This window comes from Moschus berezovskii, chromosome 1 (assembly GCF_049115385.1).
Source record: "Moschus berezovskii isolate FMDL1 chromosome 1, NW_MosBer_1.0, whole genome shotgun sequence".
Lineage (NCBI taxonomy): Eukaryota > Metazoa > Chordata > Mammalia > Artiodactyla > Moschidae > Moschus > Moschus berezovskii.
The window spans coordinates 149847559-149868174 of NC_142460.1; the positions used below are offsets into that span (position 1 = coordinate 149847559).

General features: G+C 40.6%; 1 protein-coding gene and 1 non-coding gene across 2 annotated transcripts in view; one reads left to right on the plus strand and one right to left on the minus strand.

Annotated features, from left to right (window-relative positions):
- PLS1 (plastin 1) overlaps positions 1-20616 on the minus strand; it is a 137309-nt gene that overhangs the window by 67515 nt on the left and 49178 nt on the right. The window lies entirely within an intron of this gene.
- On the plus strand, positions 20081-20153 carry TRNAG-UCC (transfer RNA glycine (anticodon UCC)). Its single transcript has one exon. It is a non-coding gene; the product is annotated as a tRNA-Gly (tRNA).

Genomic DNA, 20616 nt, shown 5'->3' on the forward strand with positions numbered 1-20616 from the left:
CTTTACTGTCTGAGCCACCAGCAAAGCCCCTAAAACTTTACGGAAGAGAATTAAATTTTCAAAGTAGTATGTAACAGTTTAGAAGAAAACACCAATGACCCTATAGCTAGTAGCCCAATATTTACTTTTCTTACTAGTCCCACAGTTAGATGATTAATGCACTCTCTTAAATGCTTTGTCTCCAATCTCTTTCCTCACCACGCCATAAGGCAGGTACTGTCCTCATTTTGTAATTGACAAAGGGATGGTTCAGACGATTGAATAACTTTCTCAATGTCCCAAAGTGAAGAACTCTCAGAGGCTCCTAACCAAGCTGTAGCAGAACCCTACTGTGTCTTATTTCGTCCTCTAGGCCAGTACGTTCTGAAGTCTCCCCAATATAATTGGATATCAAACCATAAAATGTATAAATATGTAACTGTCCAATAATCATACAATAATTTATGCAATATATGAAGCATATATACTTAATTTATAATAAGAATTATAAATGAAATAAGAATTTGCATTTTAAAATAAATCAGCCTCTGTAAAAGTCTTTGTAAAGTTTTGGTGAAAAACTTCTAACTAGGTCAACTCCTACTTTTCGAGCACATAACTTGTCAGTCCTGAAACACTAAAACACAGAGTCACTAGAATTCACTCGGCAATTTTAGAAATGAAGCACATATCACTAACTGGTACCCAAACACTTGGCACTGATGCTCACCTACCTGGATGCCTGAGACAGCTCAGAACAGCACAGCTTTCCAAAGTCAGTGCTATAAGGAGGAGCCCAGAGACAGCCAGGATCACTGTCAGAGACCCAACAACAGGGAAGGTTATGATGGATTTTCTAGACAGGTACATCTTCCCGTGGCTTTTGACATGTGTCCTATACATCTTCAATAATTTCAACTCTTCTTTCCTCCTGTTTTTTCTTTTTTTAGCCCATATAATTTTAAATAACACCTTCTTTCACCAAATAAAACCTTTCTTCCCTGCCTTAATTCTTAAGTGTACCCTGACACAACCAAACATAAATTTGGAAAGTTAAAAGTATATTCTAAAAATGGACTTCTTAATTTAGATGAAATTGGATCTGATCTTTTCTCCTCCCTCAAATTTCTAGCTTCCTTGAACCTCTAAAAGCTTTACCAAAATTAGCCTAAGTAGCTCTTTATGGCTGGCAGTTTCTAAAATTCTATGGACAGTTTCAGAAAAAAAATAGCAACGGAAACAACTATGAGACCACCAAGACTTTGATACCTTTTCTACCAATCCCAAAGGCCCAAACTGTGAGGGACCAAAGCTGTCTTCACTGGTACTTTCTGGCTTCCCAGCTCTTCTGCTTTCCCTCCTCTCACTGTGGTCCTAGGTCCGGGTCACCTGGGATTCTGAATTCTTGAGGGAGCCACTGACTCAGGGCACGCAAGCTTCCCCCGAGTCCATCTTCCAAAATTCCCTTCTTCCCTCACTCCCCCTTCTCTAGTACTGTAAACAGTGATGGTAAATACTTAGAAAGAACTTTCAATGAGGCTGGAACTATGCTATTCTCCTCACACAGTAAGCTCACCATTTACCTATTCTTCTACTGATGGAACAAACACCCTCCCTTAAAATGTAAATTAGAAGACTATTGAGATTAGATAACCTGCCCAAGGAAAGCAAACAAAATAAAAGATTAAAAAACAAATCAGTTGCTTAACCTAAACTCTCAAATTCTACAAGCAGTTCAATTAATATCCCTATTCCTAGTCTCTCACTGCAAGCATCACAGGCAGTTCCCACTGCTGTTTTGAAGAAAGGGTTGATGACCAATTGACACTTATGTATGAGTGACTAACAAACCCTCAAAGTGTTAAATTATTCCAACCATATTTATATTTTAAGGGCAACTGCCTGTTTCCTTTAGTTGAATAATGGGTAAATACATGATTGCTTAATCAACAGAATATTTACAGAACAGTGGAATAAATGAACTACATCCGCCTGCTTCTTTAAAAAAATAGTAAATGGAAAAAGGAAAGTGCTAAAGGATACATACAGTATACCAATTATTGTAAACTATAAAACACAGAATACTTTACATGTTATTTACGCTACCATACATATGGAGTAAAACTTAAAAACACATGGGAAAAACACAACAAATTAAGAATAGTGTTTGTCGACGGAGAAGGAGCTTCCCAGGGTGTCTAAGGAGAAGGGCTTCCCAGGTAGTGCTAGTGGCAAAGAACCCACCTGCCAGTGCAGGAGACTTAAGAGATGCAGATTCAATCCCTGGGTTGGGAAGATTCCCCAGAGGAGAGCATAGCAACCCACTCTAGTATTCTTGCGAAGAGAATCCCAAGGACAGGGGAGCCTGGCCGGCTACGATCCAGAGGGTCAAAAAGAGTCGGACATGATTGAAGCGACTTGGCACACACATGCATGTGGAGAAGGAGGTAAGGGACACATCTGAGGGCTAGAGCTGATCTTTTTTTTTTTTTAATGATAAATTTGAAAAAATTACGGTAAACTTTTAACATCTGTTTTAAATAATTCATTACTTTAATTTTTAAACTCAGTAAAAATAATAAAGATAACAAAAGAATGTATTTTGAAAAGGAGAAAATTTCCCAAAACCCCTCAAGTTTTTTTGGGAAAAAATCTGTTTAATACTTTAATCATAAGCAATAAAAATAGTTAATAATATTGGGGCAGAATAACTTATTGAAATATAAACTTGTATTTATTCTCCCACCCTGTTCAAAAAGCAATAACTGAATCTTGTCTTAGGAGTTCTGGCAGCCCAGAAGGCAAAAGAAGATTGGAACATGTGGTCCCTTCAGTCTTTGGACAGAAGCACAAACCTTCTCAGGGGCTCACTTAGGCTGGTTGTGCTGGGAATGGGGTGGCAGGAGAAGACCACCTCTGAGGAAGATGGAGAGGAGGAAAGATTATCCTGGTGGAAACGGAGGGAAGCCGTGGATGTAAGCAAAGAAGATATGAGCAAAGAGCCCCGGGGAAGGCAGAGAGAAGGGACAAGTGCCACAGAACCTCTGCTGGAGGGACCCATGGGCTGAGCCAGTGGATGTTTCCCAGGCCCCCTCAAAGGATGAAGGACCAAGGATGGAAGCACTTCCTCCCAGCCTTTGCCGTCTCTAAGATCCCAAGACAACAGAGGCTGATGGGCAGATTCCAGGCGCCTAAGACTTGACAGGACTCAGGCAGGATGAGGCATCACAGTCAAAATAAAGTTGCTTTCAAGAACATAAAGAGGGAATTCCTTGGCTGTCCAGCAGTCAGGACTCCACACTCTTGCTGCCAATGGTGTCAGTTCAATCCCTGGTCCGGGAACTAAGATCCCCCAAGTCATGTGGCCAAAAAATAGAATACAAAGAAATGTGATATTTCTTTCCTACCTGACTTTTCTACGGTAAAAGCCTTGATGGTGTCTTTCTAGAGAAGTGACTAGGATCAGAGGTTCCAGGGCATTTCAGTACCTTCTACTGGTGTCCCTTCCTTCCCTTCGTCACCAACTCTGACCCTAGCTCCCACCACAGCGCTCCTCTTTGCCTGTTACATTCTATATTCAACTCTCCATTACAGTTGCAAGATCACAGGGTCAGTGGAATATATCCCTATATGAAAAAGTAAACGGCAAAGACATATAAATTAATTGAAGAGTTTTCTTTCTAGTGTAAAGAAAATCTGGAAAAATATTTTCATCTGTCTGTAATATATCCAGCAATTGCCTTTTTTGATCGCATTTCACTGCATCATTCATGTTGTAAAAAGCAAACATTCATGTTCTGTATCAACTTGTTCAGTTTTTCAAATCAGACTTTCTTTAGTTAACAGGAAAGTCCACTGACTCACTAACATAAGTGTAAACTGGGATACCACTGAGTTTGTTAAATGTTAGTCTCCCACTCTACATACCAACCTGGATAGCCCTTTGGACAGAGAGAATTTTTAATGGGTACACTAATTCAAATTTTCTTTGAGCATCCTTCTGGTCTGACAGAACTGAGCTCAACTTCCTCATTCATTCTACAAGGGGCAGACATGTCAGGTAAACATTCCTAAAAAGTGATTAACCTGATTGCTAACAGCTAGAACTTTTTAACCCCCAAACTATTTTTTAAAATAGTAATTATGGTTACAATGAATTAACTTTTTCTCAAATAAGCAAAATAACTTCCTAAGAGCCTGCACCATCCTAGAAAACATAATTAGACTCCATTATGAGGAGTTAAGCCAGGACACCTGGGATGAAGGGGTTTGGCTCCAAGTTGACTCATTTGTGACCTCTCAAAGGGAGGCCTGCCAATCTCCTGCAAAAACAAACAAGACAAAAAAATAACAATACTGTTATTGCTATCCTAATGTTGGGGCTCTTCCCCGCTTTAGTTTTTCCAAGTCTTAACCATCTCATTACTCCCCACACCACCAAGTTAACATAATTTCTGCCCCTAACTCTCAACCAACAGTCCACTCACCACTCCCAACATGTCCTCAGCTCCTTCCCACCTGCCTTAGATATGAGCACCTCTGTCTTTTCCTTGCCTCTTATGTATTATATGCATACATTATTGTGATGGCGATGGATACAATGATACATTCATTATTGTATTCTTGAATATGTGTTGTCTTGTAATAGTCACATTTTGCTATTTTATTCTTACCTTCCTAACATCATTGCTGTCTCTTTGCAGGTAAAAGATATATGTTTTCTTCTTTTTGTGTTCCCCATGGTCTTATCATATTATATATGTGGGAAAAGATTAGTAAAATTTATTAATAGGGATCTTTCCCTTCATAGAGTAGGATGAAAAAGTGAAAGTGTCAGTTGCTTAGTCATGTCCAACTCTGCAACGCCATGGACTGAAGCCTGCCAGGCTCCTCTGTCCATGGAATTCTCCAGGCAAGAATATTGGAGTGGGGTGCTATGCCCTTCTCCAGGGGATCCTCCCAACCCAGGGATCGAACCCAGGTCTCCTGTATTAGGCAGATTCTTTACCATCTGAGCCACCAGAGAAGCCCCAAGAGCAGGGATGGTACTAGGTCAAAAAGGGTCAGACCAAACAATGGTCCACGGGAAATGCATCACCAACAGATGGGTGAAGAGACTGAGTGGGGGTTTCAGCACCTCAGTAACCAGTCCTCATTCACTCACCTTATTATTTATTCAACAATGACTTACGAGCCCCTGTTCATGGTGCTGAGTATTACAGGCACAAAGATGGCACTGAAATTTTGAACCCACATAGGTTCAAAAGCTTTCAAAATAATCTTTAGTCAACCTTTCCCTTAAATCTTGCAAAATAATTTTTGCCAACTTTTTCCTAGTTCAATTCAGTTGCTCAGTCATGTCCTACACTTTGCGACTCCATGGACTGCAGTACCCCAGGCTTCCCTGTCCATCACTAACTCCATCAGCAAAGCAGAGAAGAGCAGAGAGAATCTGTATACATCTTGTCCCCACTCATTGCATGGGTCACCTCCGTGACCAGCCTCAGTTACATTCATCGTAGTTCTGTGTCTCTGTACACCTAAGCAAGGAATTGAGGTTGGCTTCTGAGCACTGAGTGGCTCCTAGAGTTTCCACCAAGATCTTTCTACATCCATTTACTTCAAAGCCCCATTATGAAGCCCCTAGTCGGGGAGCTTATTCATTCAAGTACTCAATGAATAAGTATTATTTGACTGGACTAATGAGATTTAAAGATGAATAAGAATCAGTCTCTTCCAAAACAACATTCAACATAATACTGACCAGGTTCAACTATAAACACCTGAGAAGCTTAACTAAAACTGATTTGGGGGTAAATGACAAAGTAATCTTATGATTACTTCTCTCTGATAAACAATTAGAATCAATTCCTAATTCATTTTCTGTTTTAATCTGGATTTAAAGGCACCTCTTGTACACTATATATCACTTACTGTCAGGGTCATTCAGTATATATCATATATAATCCTGGGTTGGAACTTTCTGGATGAATTGTAGCCAAGGCAATCATAGCATATGGAATAGAATATAAGAAGGATAAAAGGGTGTGTGTGTGTATGTGTGTGTGTGTCTGTACACATGCATGTGTATGTACACAGCACATGCAAACATAACGCATTGGAGAGAAAACAAGAATGAGAGAAAGAGACCAAAGACTTCTGAAGAAAACAGAAACAGGAGTTCTCAGAGAAGCATTTAGCAGGTGAAGGACTCATGTTGCAGCAAAACTCTCTTTCTTTATGAAAACAAGTGCAAATCAGAGATGGGCATGACTCAAATCAAAATACCTATGTAAAAGCATGTGGTGAGTCAACAAGTATTTGGAGTCCAAAAGTGGACTCAGACCCGAAAAAAGCAGATTATTCAGAAGGACTTAGAAAAAATAACTTTCCCAAGGACAGACACCAGAAGCTGCTGGCACCACAACTCTGACCTTCAATACTTTGTGTATAGGATTCAGTCACTCAAGCACAGAGGTTCAAATGTCATTTGACTCATGCAACCGAATGAGTAGTTGCGAAGAGTCTGTGTTGCTCACTGAATGACTAAATAAGTGTGTAAAAAATAATAATAATTTGGTCTCTTCTCACAATGCCCTTTTCAGACTTCTCCTCATATTCCTGACTAAAACCAAATCAGTGCTGGCTCAGTTCTGAAACCCTAATACTTAGAGTGGGTGCAAGTGCAGAAGTGGTAAAGGACTAGCCTCGGCAGAGAGGGACAATATGTAAAGCTCCTCTCCCACCCTGTGCCCTCAGGTCCACCCGGACAGGTATACTAAAGGATCCGCCATGCCTCCATGGTGTAGACACAGCTCCTCCACTACAGCCTGTCCAAGGGGCAGGGAAAGCTCTGCCACTCTGTTACCCAAAGTTAGCAATTTTTTTTAAGTTAAGAAATAGGAAACTACATTAAATGGATAGCTAAAAGAAGGAAAGTTATGACCAACATAGACAGCATATTAAAAAGCAGAGACATTACTTGGCCAACAAAGGTTCGTCTAATAAAGGCTATGGTTTTTCCAGTGGTCATGTATAGATGTGAGAGTTGGATTATAAAGAAAGCTGAGCGCTGAAGAATTGATGCTTTTGAATTGTAGTGTTGGAGAAGACTTTTGAGAGTCCCTTGAACTGCAAGAAGATCCAACCAGTCCATCCTAAATGAGATCAGTCCTGGGTGTTCATTGGAAGGACTGATGTTGAAGCTGAAACTCCAATACTTTGGCCACCTGTTGTGAAGAGCTGACTCATTTGAAAAAACCCTGATGCTGGGAAAGATTGAGGGCAGGAGAAGAAGGGGACGATAGAGGATGAGATGGCTTGATGGCATCACCAACTCAATGGACATGAGTTTTGGGTAAACTCTGGGAATTGGTGATGGACAGGGAGGCCTGGCATGTTGTGGTTCTTGGGGTCGCAAAGAGTCAGACACAACTGAGTGACCAAACTGAACTGAAAAGATACAAAGTAGAGTTTATTGATCAAAGTTTAAGTCAAGAATATGTATAGGAGATTGCAATTAGAACCACTGGAGGTGTGAAACAAAGGGAGGCTTTAGTCCCCAGTCTTCCTGAAGCTTCAAGCTTTAAATTCAAAATTAAATGAATATAACTAACTTGAAAACTGAGGTTATTATGATCTATGAAGTGGCAATCGGTACTTCTCAGAACCTACTGGCCAGTGAAGCCCTATGACCCCAAGCTCAGCAATATCTCTGTTCTGCAAGCCATGGAAATCCTTCCCCATTATTGAAGTCCAAGATGAGGGAGGAGGTCCCTATATCCTATATAGAAGGTCCCTATATCTGACTCCCCATTCTCCACCCCTTTTCCTGATGTGTCCATGATGCTAACCAGGGCTCTAAAAGGGGAAGCCAAGGCAGAGATCCAATGAACTGTTGTCTAGCAGAATCAGGCCCAAAGTTGCCTGATCTTCTGGTGTTTAAAGGGAAGCCAGAAATTCTTTTTTTTTCTCTTCAGAAATCCACATTTTTATGTGAACTTTGATTTTTAAATTTGGCAAACAATTTGAATTATTATAAACATCAGGGGTATCAAACTAGAACTCTGGTCTGTTAACTTTGGTTTTCCAGCTCCCTAATTTCAAGTTATCCCACTTGGCCCCTCTAAGGACCTCAGAGAAAATGCTGTGTCTCTCTAGAAACACTCCAAACAAATTATCTCATTCTGTGGGCCAGAGGAAATATTTAGTCTCTTGATGTGTGAAAACGCAACCTCAGTTGTGCCCCACTCACGACATCCCTGATCCCAATGAGGGACATTTCCAAGGGTCAGTTCCTCTGAGAGAAGAGGGGCCAGCAGGTCATGAGCCCATCAATCAGATTCCCACTCAGGTAACTGGATCTGCCCACCATCCCAGGATCTTTTCTTCTCGTTTATTATTTATATCCCATCTACTCTCCCCAAACTCCACCCCCACTTTATGACTTCTCTGGCTGAGAAAATTCAATACAAAGTGTTACCCAAGTTCCTATCATATTGTGTTACAATATCAACACTTCAAGTATTATTTTCTCCACATGCTTTGTTTCTTCTCTAGCAACTATCTCTGAACTTTTGGTAACAGCATTAATTTTATTTTGGGAGTTCCACTCGTTCCCTATAATCTATCCATGCCATTTGAGCAAAGCTCCGGGTCCAAGCCAATCAGCACATCATACTTTTCAGCCACAGTGATTTGGTTTAGGAACAGGCATATCACCCAGTTGGAGCCAACAAGACAGAAGAAAGCTTTTGTGAAACTTTCTATAATGGGGGACCTACACACTCCGCTGGATCCATATTGATGAGGATGTAGAGGTCAGAGCATCTGTAGCCATTCTGCCACCAAGAAGAAAGAACCCAGGACTGAGCATGAAGCTAAAACCAACACTCAGAAGAAAGCAGAGACAATGAGTAAAGAGAAAACACCACACCTGGCAGGGCTGAATCTTAAATTCTACCATGCTAAAGCCTTTCTGCTTTTTCTAGCACCATCACTTCATGGGAAATAGATGGGGAAACAGTGGAAACAGTGTCAGACTTTGTTTTTTTGGGCTCCAAAATCACTGCAAATGCTGACTGCAGCCAGGAAATTAAAAGACGCTTACTCCTTGGAAGGAAAGTTGTGACCAACCTAGATAGCATATTAAAAAGCAGAGACACTACTTTGCCAACCAAGGTCCGTCTAGTCAAGGCTATGGTTTTTCCCGTGGTCATGTATGGATGTGAGAGTTGGACTATGAAGAAAGCTGATCGCCGAAGAATTGATGCTTTTGAACTGTGGTGTTGGAGAAGACTCTTGAGAGTCCCCTGGACTGCAAGGAGATCCAACCAGTCCATTCTAAAGGAGATCAATCCTGGGTGTTCATTGGAAGGCCTGATGCTAAAGCTGAAACTCCAATACTTTGGCCACCTCATGCGACGAGTTGACTCACTGGAAAACAGTCTGATGCGTGGAGGGATTGGGGGCGGGAGGAGACAGGGACGACAGAGAATGAGATGGCTGGATGGCATCACCGACTTGATGGACATGAGTTTGAGTGAACTCCGGGAGTTGGTGATGGACAGGGAGGCCTGGTGTGCTGTGATTCATGGGGTCGCAAAGAGTTGGACACGACTGAGCGACTGAACTGAACTGAAAGCCTTTGTGCTTTTTCTAGCTACTTGAAACTATATTTTAAAGCCAGTTAAACTGGGTTTCTGTACTTGCAACAATGAGTCCAAACTGATAACAAAGAGCAATGACATACATCATTTTCAACAAGAAAATGGAAAAAGGTGGGTGTCATTTCCTCAAAGGAGAGAGTATTTGGACATCCTGAATTGGGAAAGAAATTAACCACAATTATATTCTCTGATTAGAGTTACACTTAGATAAGAAACATCATTTTTTCATAATTTGTAATTTACACCACCACACCTAATCCCAGAAATTCAGGGCATCGGTTAGTTTACAGTTGCGCCCACAGCAATCATCAGCATTAAGATTACATTCATAGCCTAAATGCCTCCCAGTCTATGGCTGGCTTCTTTGTACTGTTCTTTTCCTTCTCTTTATCCACAAAGTTTTTGCTACTTCTCTCATAAGTCACTTCTAACTGGAGATGATAAACTAAGTGTAATATAGTATGAGAAATGACAAATATTTCTGGTATGAGGTAGGGCATGGCAATCTAGCTACAATAAGGAACATTCAAAGTCAACAAATCTTAAAATCAAGAAATTACTAACGCAATGCAGGTAGAAGAGGAAACAAACAAGTAATTTACATAATCTCTGAGAGTAAAAAAAATAAACACACAAGATGTTTGCAGGTTTATTCCATGCTCAACCCAAAATAGGTACCCTCAGGCATCAAGTCCCTGTAAGTCAGTGCAATTTCCAAAGGGATACTTAAACCAGACCGCAGTAGGACTCATACTATAATTTGCTGTGTGGAACAGTAATGTGCTTCCAACATACAAAGGGAACAAGGAAGATGCATGGCGGACAGGATTTAGGAATGTATGAGGCTGAATAAATAAAACTCTTCATCTATTCTTATAATAGCGTTTTGATACATTATTAGATATCACATGGCTTCTCAACGAAATTGACCTGAAATAAACTTTGGGTATGAACATTAGAAATGACAGATCTTTCTCTCTTTTCTGTACATAGATAAGATTTAATACTGTTTAGATCATCTAAACCCTTCCTGATTTTTTTTTTTTTTGTCTTCGACCGGTTACTGAGAATTTTCTCATTGTCATAAATTTCCCAATGTAATTGCAAATTTGTGTCTTTCTCCTTTTTGTTTAATTTTTGCTCTCCTTCTGTGTATGTGTGTGTTCAGTTCAGTTCAGTTGCTCAGTCATGTCCGACTCTCTGCGACCCCATGAACCACAGCACGCCTGGCCTCCCTGACCATCACCAACTCCCGGAGTTCACTCAAACTCATGTCCATCGAGTCGGTGATGCCATCCAGCCGTCTCATTCTCTGTCGTCCCCGTCTCCTCCTACCCCCAATCCCCCCTAGCATCAGACTCTTTTCCAGTGAATCAACTTGTCGCATGAGGTGGCCAAAGTATTGGAGTTTCAGCTTTAGCATCAGTCCTTCCAATGAACACCCAGGATTGATCTCCTTTAGAATGGACTGGTTGGATCTCCTCGCATCTTCTCCAGCACCACAGTTCAAAAGCATCAATTCTTCGGCGATCAGCTTTCTTCACAGTCCAACTCTCACATCCATACATGACCACGGGAAAAACCATAGCCTTGACTAGATGGACCTTGGTTGGCAAAGTAATGTCTCTGCTTTTTAATATGCTATTTAGGTTGGTCATAACTTTCCTTCCAAGGAGTAAGTGTCTTTTAATTTCATGGCTGCAATCAGCATCTTCAGTGATAACCATAGTACACATCAAATCCAAGAAATTAATATTGATATGACTAATAAACAACAGATTTTATTAAAATGTTAAACTTTAGGACTTCTTGCCTCAAAATTTTCTTTGACCTAGTACAACTTTCTTTGGATTAGTGCTTCTTTCTTTCAAGTTTTCTGAATCCCTATATTTAAGACATAGCTCTTATAAGCAGTATATTACCAATTTAATATCAAATATCCAAACAATTTTTATCTTTAAATAGGAATATTTACTTAACTAAACTTAATGTAATTACTGATGTGTTTAGACATAAGGCTGCTGCTGCTGCTGCTAAGTCGCTTCAGTCGTGTCCAACTCTGTGTGACCCCATAGACGGCAGCCCACCAGGCTCCTCCATCCCTGGGATTCTCCAGGAAAGAATACTGGAGTGGGTTGCCATTTCCTTCTCCAAGACATAACACCACCTTATAATTTGTTTTCTATTTTCCCACCTGTTTTATCTTTCTATCCTTTCTTGATTTCTTTGGAATGAATGGAGTATCTTCTTTTTTTCTAGTTTTCTCCTCTATTAGCTTTTTTATCAAGTCTATGTCCTGCTTTTATTGTTGTTTTAGTTTACAAAAATTTCCCGAGACATCACTATATTGCTGTTTAAAATTACACAAGCTGCCTAATTATCCTCTTTTCCCTGCCATCCCATTCTTGAGCATATATCCAAAGGAAAACATGGTTCAAAAAGATTCATGCACCCAATGTCCATTGCAGCACCACTTGCAATAGCCAAGACATGGAAGCAACCTAAATGTCCATTTACAGAGGAATAGATAAAGATGTGGCACGCATATACAATAGACTATTACTCAGTCGTTAATGAGAATGAAATAATGCCATTTGCAGCAACATGTCATATTGAGTGAAGAAAGTCAGAGAAGAGAAATATCGCATGATATCCCTTATATGCAGAATTTTGAAAGAAATAATGCAAATGAACTTATTTACAAAACAGAAACAGACTCACAGATTTAGAGAATGAATTTATGGTTACCACCAGAGGGTATGAATGGGGGGAAGGGATAATTAGGGAGTTTGGTGTTGACATGTATACACTGCTATATTTAAAATGAATAAACAAGGACTGCTGTATAGCTCAGGGAACTCTGTTCAATATTATGTAATAGCTTAATGGGAAACGAATTTGAAAAAGAAAAGATACATGTATATGAGTAAAAAAAAAAAAATTCTAGAGAAAGAAATCATTCCAAAAGTCCATGTTTCCCAGAAAGTATTCTCTCTTGTCCTTTTTGTCCCTTTAAACTACATTCAATTTCCTTCATCAGATTACAGCCTCAACAATTTTGACTAAACCTATGCCTCCAGACTCTACTCTTTCCCTGTGAACAATTCTTGTTTCCCGCTCTATCCTGAGAAGGGCCTTCTCTTTCTCTTGAGGCCTCTTCTTGATGGTCCCATAATTTTCCTTCATGTTACTTCCTATTTCTAAACACAGCTCAAACTCCACCATGACTTCCTTCATTGCCCTCATTCCATTTTAGCACATGTTTATTGAGAACATCTGCAGTGCTTGGTGTTGTACTAAGTTCTGGAGGCAATCAAATGCTGACTAACACTGGGACCACAAAGAATTTACAATCTAGGAAGGGAGTCAATAAACCACAGATGACAGCAGTGGCAAATGCATGAGACTCCCTTACCCACTGCCAACATGACTCCAATTGCCAGTTCTTACCCACAGAGCCTGGAGGGGCCTCAGGATCCTCTTTTCAATATGACCCTTCACAAAGCTCCTTCGAGGGGGTCAGGCCTCAAAATGAACTGAATGCCACCTCCACAACCACAGTACAAGCTGGAATGAAAAAAACAGGAAAGGAAGAATCTTCTGGAAGATTTAAGGAAAACTTTACAGAAGAGGCACCATTTGAGACCTTGAAAAATGAGTAAGCATAGACAGAAACATGCAAATCCCAGTTAAGGGAGAAAAGTCTTAGAGGTCTCCCCTCAGAGCACAGGTCTGACAAAACAGAAATTTTTTAGATTTATTTTTAATTGGAGGATAACTGCTTTATAATGTTGTGTTGGGTTTTGCCATACAACAATGTGTATCAGCCACAAGTACACATATGTCCCCTCTGTCCCTCCCTCTTGTAAACCATAAGTACACATATACCTACTCCCACCCCTCCCCACTCTACCCCTCTAGGTTGTCACGGAGCACTGGGTTGAGCTCACTGCGTTATATAGCAACTTCCCACTAGCTATCTATTTCACATATGGTAACATGTATGTTTCAATGCTACTCTCTCAATGCGTCCCACCCTTTCCCTTCCCTTGCTGTGTATACAAGTCTGTTCTCTATGTCTGCATCTCTGGGAATCCTTAACTAAGTATCTATATCATATTAGAGCAACTTATCACCATGTAAATTTTAATTACAGAAGAAATGTAAGATATACCATTGCCCTCAAGAAACTTAAAATTTTCAGGGTGATAAGATGATGCAATACAATATAAATACTTATTTTAAAGATCCATTTTTAACTCCTTGATGACAATGATGTTGAGTGATCCTTTTCAAAAAGTATCACTCCTTTGAAAGTCTTTAACTTTTCTCTTAGCCCTTTTGCCTATGGTAATTTCCATTTCTGACATTAAAAAAAACATGCTATCTTTAAAGATGGCTGCATGCAACACTTTGTATTTAGAACAGACCCACATTGACCAATCTGAACTCTCTTTTTTCCATTCAAGTAAGACAAAAGTCACCTTTTTTTGCACCTCAGGAAACAAACTATATTCTTCTCCAAGCCACTCTATCTAAAGAGGACTTTTCTATGACTTCTAGGACTCTTGGCTTCATGTGTGTTCCCTTACCTACTGGCAATAGAAACGCTAATCTATCTGCTTGGTATTGGTGCCAATTAAGGTATTTTGATTGCAAACAGTAAGGGCCCGCACTGGGGGTTGGCTCAAAGAATCAAGAGACAGTTAAACAAGAGGCTCTGGAAGGGCTGGTGCCAGGAAGGTCTAAGGAGACCCACAATAGACACTATGATGTTCCACTTTGGAATGCTAGCTCCAGATGCCTCAGCCACCACCATTCATGGAGGACAGGCTCATTCCCAGAATGGGGAGTCTGACTGGCAGAGCCCAGTGGTCAGAGGATACCAGGAAAACAAGACCTACAGCTGTAGAGAATCTCATTTGCCTTCTGCATGTCTCTGTGTTTGCATGAAGCCAACATAAAAGTTTAAATCTGATTCCAAAGCAAATGCAAGCACTCCTGACGATCTTCTCCTGATCCGAACTAATCTCACTCAATCAAAAACACCTGCAGGTGCTTCCCTGGTGGCTCAGTGGTAAAGAACCCACCTTCCAATTCAATCCTTGATCTGGGAAGATCCCACATGTCGGGGGGCAACTAAACCCATGTGCCACAACTACTGAGCCTGGGCTCCAGAGCCTGGGAGCTGCTACTACTGAGCCCAACTGTACTACTGAGCTACAACTACAGAAGCTGCCACACCCTAGAGCCCGTGATCTGCAATGAAGAGTAGTCCCAGCTGACTGAGAATAGAGAAAGCCGGCGCAGCAACAAAGACCCAGCACAACCAAAACTAAATAAATAAATACAGATTAAGATTGAAGAAAACATAAAAGGTCATATAAACCTGATTCATACAATCTCCCCCAAGATCCCCATCCACAAACAAGACACAGCACTCACACACAACAGAAGTCCCAACAAAGCAAGGGCGACTTGGGTGGTCATAAAGGCCAAGCACTGTTCTGAGCAGTACACATACTGTCTCGTTTAATCTTCATAGCAACAGTATCAGGGTGGTAATATTATAATTCCCATTTTACAATTAAAGCAATTGAGGCCAAAAGCTTCCCAATAAGTGGCAGAGCTGGGATTCAAACTCAGGGAGTCGGCCAAGTCCAGATCCTTCATTACATATTGCCATGATAGCAGTAGTCTCCATCTGTTCCTTCCCATCCCTATATCTCAAGCTATACATCCTGTGGCTTTTCCTGCTACAAGCTGCCCTAGAACCCTCCTTGTCAGGATAAATGGTTAGGATGAAGTGTGCATACAGGGTGATCTGTCTTGCTAGAAACTCATGGAATGGGTAAAAGGTTTTGAATGAGCTTTGGGGAAGTGATATGAATTATTTCACAACACCTTTTTTTTTTCCTTTTGTCTCTGGAAAAGTACTTTGCCCCTATTATTCACATATGACTTAGTCATGAGAAAGTATACACTAGGGCGATTAACTGCCTAAATTGCTACGGCCTATATTGCCAAATATCTCATTTAGAATGAATGCCTCAACACCAATATCAAAGTGCTGTCAGAGAAAGGAATCCATGAGTCATTTCCCAGTCCTCTGGAATAAACTGGGCCCTACCTGCTGCTAGTTTATAATTCCTTTTTTCCTGATTCTAGCCAAGAAACTCTACGTAAATAATTCACAGCAACACAGAACTTCCGGTCCAACTTGTGTCCAAGTGAGCAGTGGAGTCCTCCCCAGGGTGTTTCTGTGTCAGCGTCTGAACTTCAACCCCCAAAGCACACACTGCTGGTGTTCAGAACACACTTTAAAGCCTTCATGTTTTATGCAGAAAAATTAAACCAGTATTTTTCAGAGTTGACCCTCTGAGGTCCTTTACATTACAACCTGCAGAATCCAACTCGGACATTTCTTTATTAACAAGGAAGGAATTATCATTTATAGGTGTGTGTTTTTAAGGATCCATAGAAGTCTTACCTAAGACCCTAAGTTTCTACAAATTATGGATAAAAATCATTAGTACTGAAAAATATTTTCAAATGCAAAGGATGCCTTATGACAAAAATTTAACTATCAAAATATAACATGATTTTCTTAAAAAGTACCACTAGAAAACAAATCTATAATTTTATCATTCTGTTAACAGCCTGTGTGCTGCCAGCGAAGAGTTCTAACAGCCAAACAAAACAAGTTAGAGTCTTCTCCTATTCACAAGAGATGGGTACCCTCACAGTACAACTAGATATTTGCTCAAGAATTATGAAGTTCCTTTGCTATCAGAGAATGGAAGAAAGCAGTACTACCAGCTCCGGATATTTTCTCACCAGAATCTTGGCACTACAAAAATTAATAACAGCACTATATTTGCCAAGCATTTTATACTTTCCAAAGTAGATTCACACTGATCACCTCATTCTTAGACATAAAGAAATCTAGACACAATGAATTTTAATTATTTATAACACTGATAAAATCTAGTCTACACTTCTTAGTCCACAGAGAAAGAGCTGGCACTCAGACTGAGGAGTAAAATGTGTTCAGAGTTCCAGACAAGTCACCAGCAATGCTGGATGAGAAGATGTACATCAAAAGGGAACTCAAAGGAAAAACCATTAAAGAAAAATACAGTCAAAATTAAGACACACAGGCATTAATGTTTATATGCCATGAGTTATATAGCTTTAGAAATTAACAAGAGCACTATTACTATAAAAGATGTTAAGTATTGGTAGTTTAATTAGTCAAAAGCAAATAAGGACAAAAGAATTTGAAAAAAAAATTAAGTTGTAGGGACTTCCCTGGCAGTCTAGCGGTTAAGACACCAAGCTTTCAAGGCATGGATTTGACCCCTGGTCAGGGAACTAAGATTCTGCACGCCATATGGTATGGCCAAAAAAAATAGGAAAAAAAAATAACTTGTAAGGGTATAATATTTTCTACGACCCTCAGAATATACCCTTCATTTTCTTAAATTAAATCAAAGTTAGCTGTAAGGTCTACTCAGTATCACTTGAGAAGACCAACACCAGTTGTCACATAGATCCCTTTCCACTCTCTCGAGTTATAACAGGACCTCGGAGAATATATGAGAACAGGGACAAGAAGAACCCTTGCATCATCAGTAAGCAAGAGAGATGCTTCCTCTTTCAGGTTCATGTCATACATTTAAAAGCACAGGCATCGGACATCCTGGTAGACTAGTGGTTGAGACTCTTCATTTCCAACGCAAAGTGTGTGGGTTCTCCTGGTCAGGGAACTAAGATCCCATAGGCCACATGATGGAGCCAAGTCCTGGGACCAAAAGAGAAAAAAAAAAAATTACACTAAACTGAAAAAGAAGGAGAATGTCACTGGCATCCATCCTCCCCGTTACAAGCCAGGAACAGTGACCTTTCCTCCCAGGGTCAGTCCCAGTCACTTGGGACATCTCCTTCAGCTGCACTCTCTCCCCAGCTGTAAGCCTCAAAGTCATCTTGACTCTATTGCCCTCTTCCTTCCAAAACCAGTAACTTACCACCAAAACCAAATTCTGGAATATTCCTCTCCACTCCATCTTTACCTGTCACTGCCTTAGTCCAGCAATCTGTTGCCTTGTAAGGGCTACCTTAGGAGGTTCACTTCTGCTCTCCCTGACTCTCCTCATCCAGGCTTTGACTCTTACGCTATGCCCATCAGCTTCAACATAGTTCCCTTAGGTAGAGCCAGTTTAACAATGCATTGAATAAGAAATAGGGAGAGAAAAAAAAAAGAAATATGGAGAGGTAGAGAAGAAAATTTACATTGCACAGTTCAGTTCAGTTCCTGAGTCATGTCTGACTCTTTGAGACCCCATGAACTGCAGCACACCAGGCTTCCCACTCTATCACCAACTCCCAGAGCTTGCTCAAACTCATGTCCGTCGAGTCTGTGATGCCATCCAACCATCTCATCCTCTGTCATCCTCTTCTCCTCCTGCCTTCAATCTTTCCCAGCACCAGGGTCCTTTCCAATAAGTCAGTTCTTCACATCAGGTAGCCGAACCATTGGACCTTCAGCTTCAGCACCAATCCTTCCAATGAATATTCAGGACTGATTTCCTTTAGGATAGACTGGTTTTATCTCCTTGCAGTCCAAGGGACTCTCAAGAGTCTTCCCCAACACCACAGTTCAAAAGCATCAAATTGCACACCACTGGGCAAAACTCTGCTAATTTTCCTTTAATTATCCCATCTTTCTTGAAAACTCCCCTCTGGGAGAAAGCCTCCTTCTCTACCACAACTCCTGAACTGGGCTTCAGTCTGCTGTCCTTAGTCTCTACCCTAATAATTTATCTTATATGGAGCAGTTCAACTCTTTCCTCAGCTTCTACCACGTGCAGCCTTTCACCCATCACAACTCCCACCTAAGGATCTAACTTCTTTAAAAGACAGCAGGGAAATAGCAAGTAACAAAAAAGGACAAAATAGTTAGAGGAAAAGCTCCATATGTGACTGTTTAAGAAAACATTTTAACTAAGAAATCACTAACCTATTGAAAGATTTTTTTTTTCCTGCACCATATGACATGCAGGATCTTAGTTTCCCAACCAGGGGTCAAACCCAAGACCCCTGCATTGGGAGCATTGAAGTCTTAACCACTGGACTTCCAGGGAAGTTCCTGAAAATATCTTTTTTTAATGACCCTTAAGCTAAATGACCGGCATGACCGACTCAATGGACATGAGTTTAAGCCAGCTACAGGAGATGGTAAAGGACAGGGAAGCCTGGAGTGCTGCAGTCCATGGGGTTGCAAAGAGTCAGACACGACTGAGTGACTGAACACCACCACCCAAAAGCTAAATGAAAATTAAGCTGAAACAATGAAATTTCATTGTTCTGCCTAGAAATCTAGCACCCATAGTTTAAAAAGTAGAACAGTCAGTTAGAGCAATGGTGCCAGGAAACATAAAAACTTGCTATATGGGGTGCAAACCAGACCCCACTGGTGGGGTGCACATTCCCAGTAATCATTCCAGATCCAGGTCAAAGACCATACCCCAGTGGAATCTTCCTCCCTGAGCAGATATTTTGCTCAGTGATGCCAAAGAAAGTCATTCAACACTCTGGGGAATGCCATTTTGCACACTGCATTTTATGTCCACCATACCTCCATAAAGGACTAAGCATTTGGGGAGGTAAGAAACAACTTTTGTCAGATCATCGCTGAATACTGACTGTCCAAAACACTGCTTACCTATAGTTGGTGCTCAACGAACATTTGCTATATGAATGTAAGTGTAGAAGATCATTAAAATCCTACCAAAATAAAACCAGGGGAATCATTTGCTCAGCAATTTTTCTCCTTTAGCTTCACAGAAATGAACTGGATTCATCTATTCACTGTCTGCTTACATCCTCTTAAAAAGTGAAGTCGCTCAGTCCTGTCTGACTGTCCTGTCTGACTCTTTGTGACCCCATGGACTGTAGCCTACCAGGCTCCTCCGTCCACAGGATTTTCCAGGCAAGAGTACTGCAGTGGGTTGCCATTTCCTTCTCCAGGAGATCTTCCCGACCCAGGGATTGAACCCAGGTCTCCCACATTGTAGGAAGACAATTTACTATCTGAGCCACCAGGGAAGTCCTACATCCTCTTGAGTAATTGCCATCCCAAACCTAGCCAGTACTATTTGTGATAGCAATTACATCACAAATAGTACTGGCTAGGTTTTTTATTTTTCTGGCCTAGTTTCATTTCCTATTGATGAAATGATTACACCTTGTATGCAATCACATTCATTTTACCTTCCTTCTCTATTCTATCTATAAAACTCACCCAGCTGATTTTAACCAATACTTTAAATTATTTTCAATGAGCAGTCTGTAGAAGACCTGGCTTCTCTAGACTTCTTCAGGCACTGTAAATATATGTAGAAAGAGTTAACATAAAATGACTCTCAAGGACTTCCCTGGTGGTTCAGTGGTTAAGACACTGTGTTTCCAACACAGGGGGCCCAGGTTCAATCCCTGGTCGGGGAACTAAGATCCCACATGCAACATGGTGCAGCCAAAAATTTTTTTAGGGATCTCTCTGGTGGTCCAGTTGCTAAGACTCCACGCTCCCAATGCAGAGGACCTGAGTTCAATCCCTGGCCAGTGAACTAAATCCTACATGCTGCAAATAACACCTGGAGCAGCCAAATAAATAATTTAAAAAAAATTTTTTTTAATTAAGTTAAAATGACTCTCAGTTCATTCAAACCAAGTAAATAATTTGGGATTTCTCAGTATTCAATACTATGTTAACCATCATAAGAGGTTAACATAAGAAATATTAGATGAATTCTCTGTACTCAAAAAGTTCACATTCATTCATTTGTTCATTCAGCCAATAATTACTGAAGACCAACTATGCACTTTGCCCAATGCTAAAGAGTGGTAAAGCACAGGGAGGCCTGGCGTGCTGTGATTCATGGGGTTGCAAAGAGTCGGACATGACTGA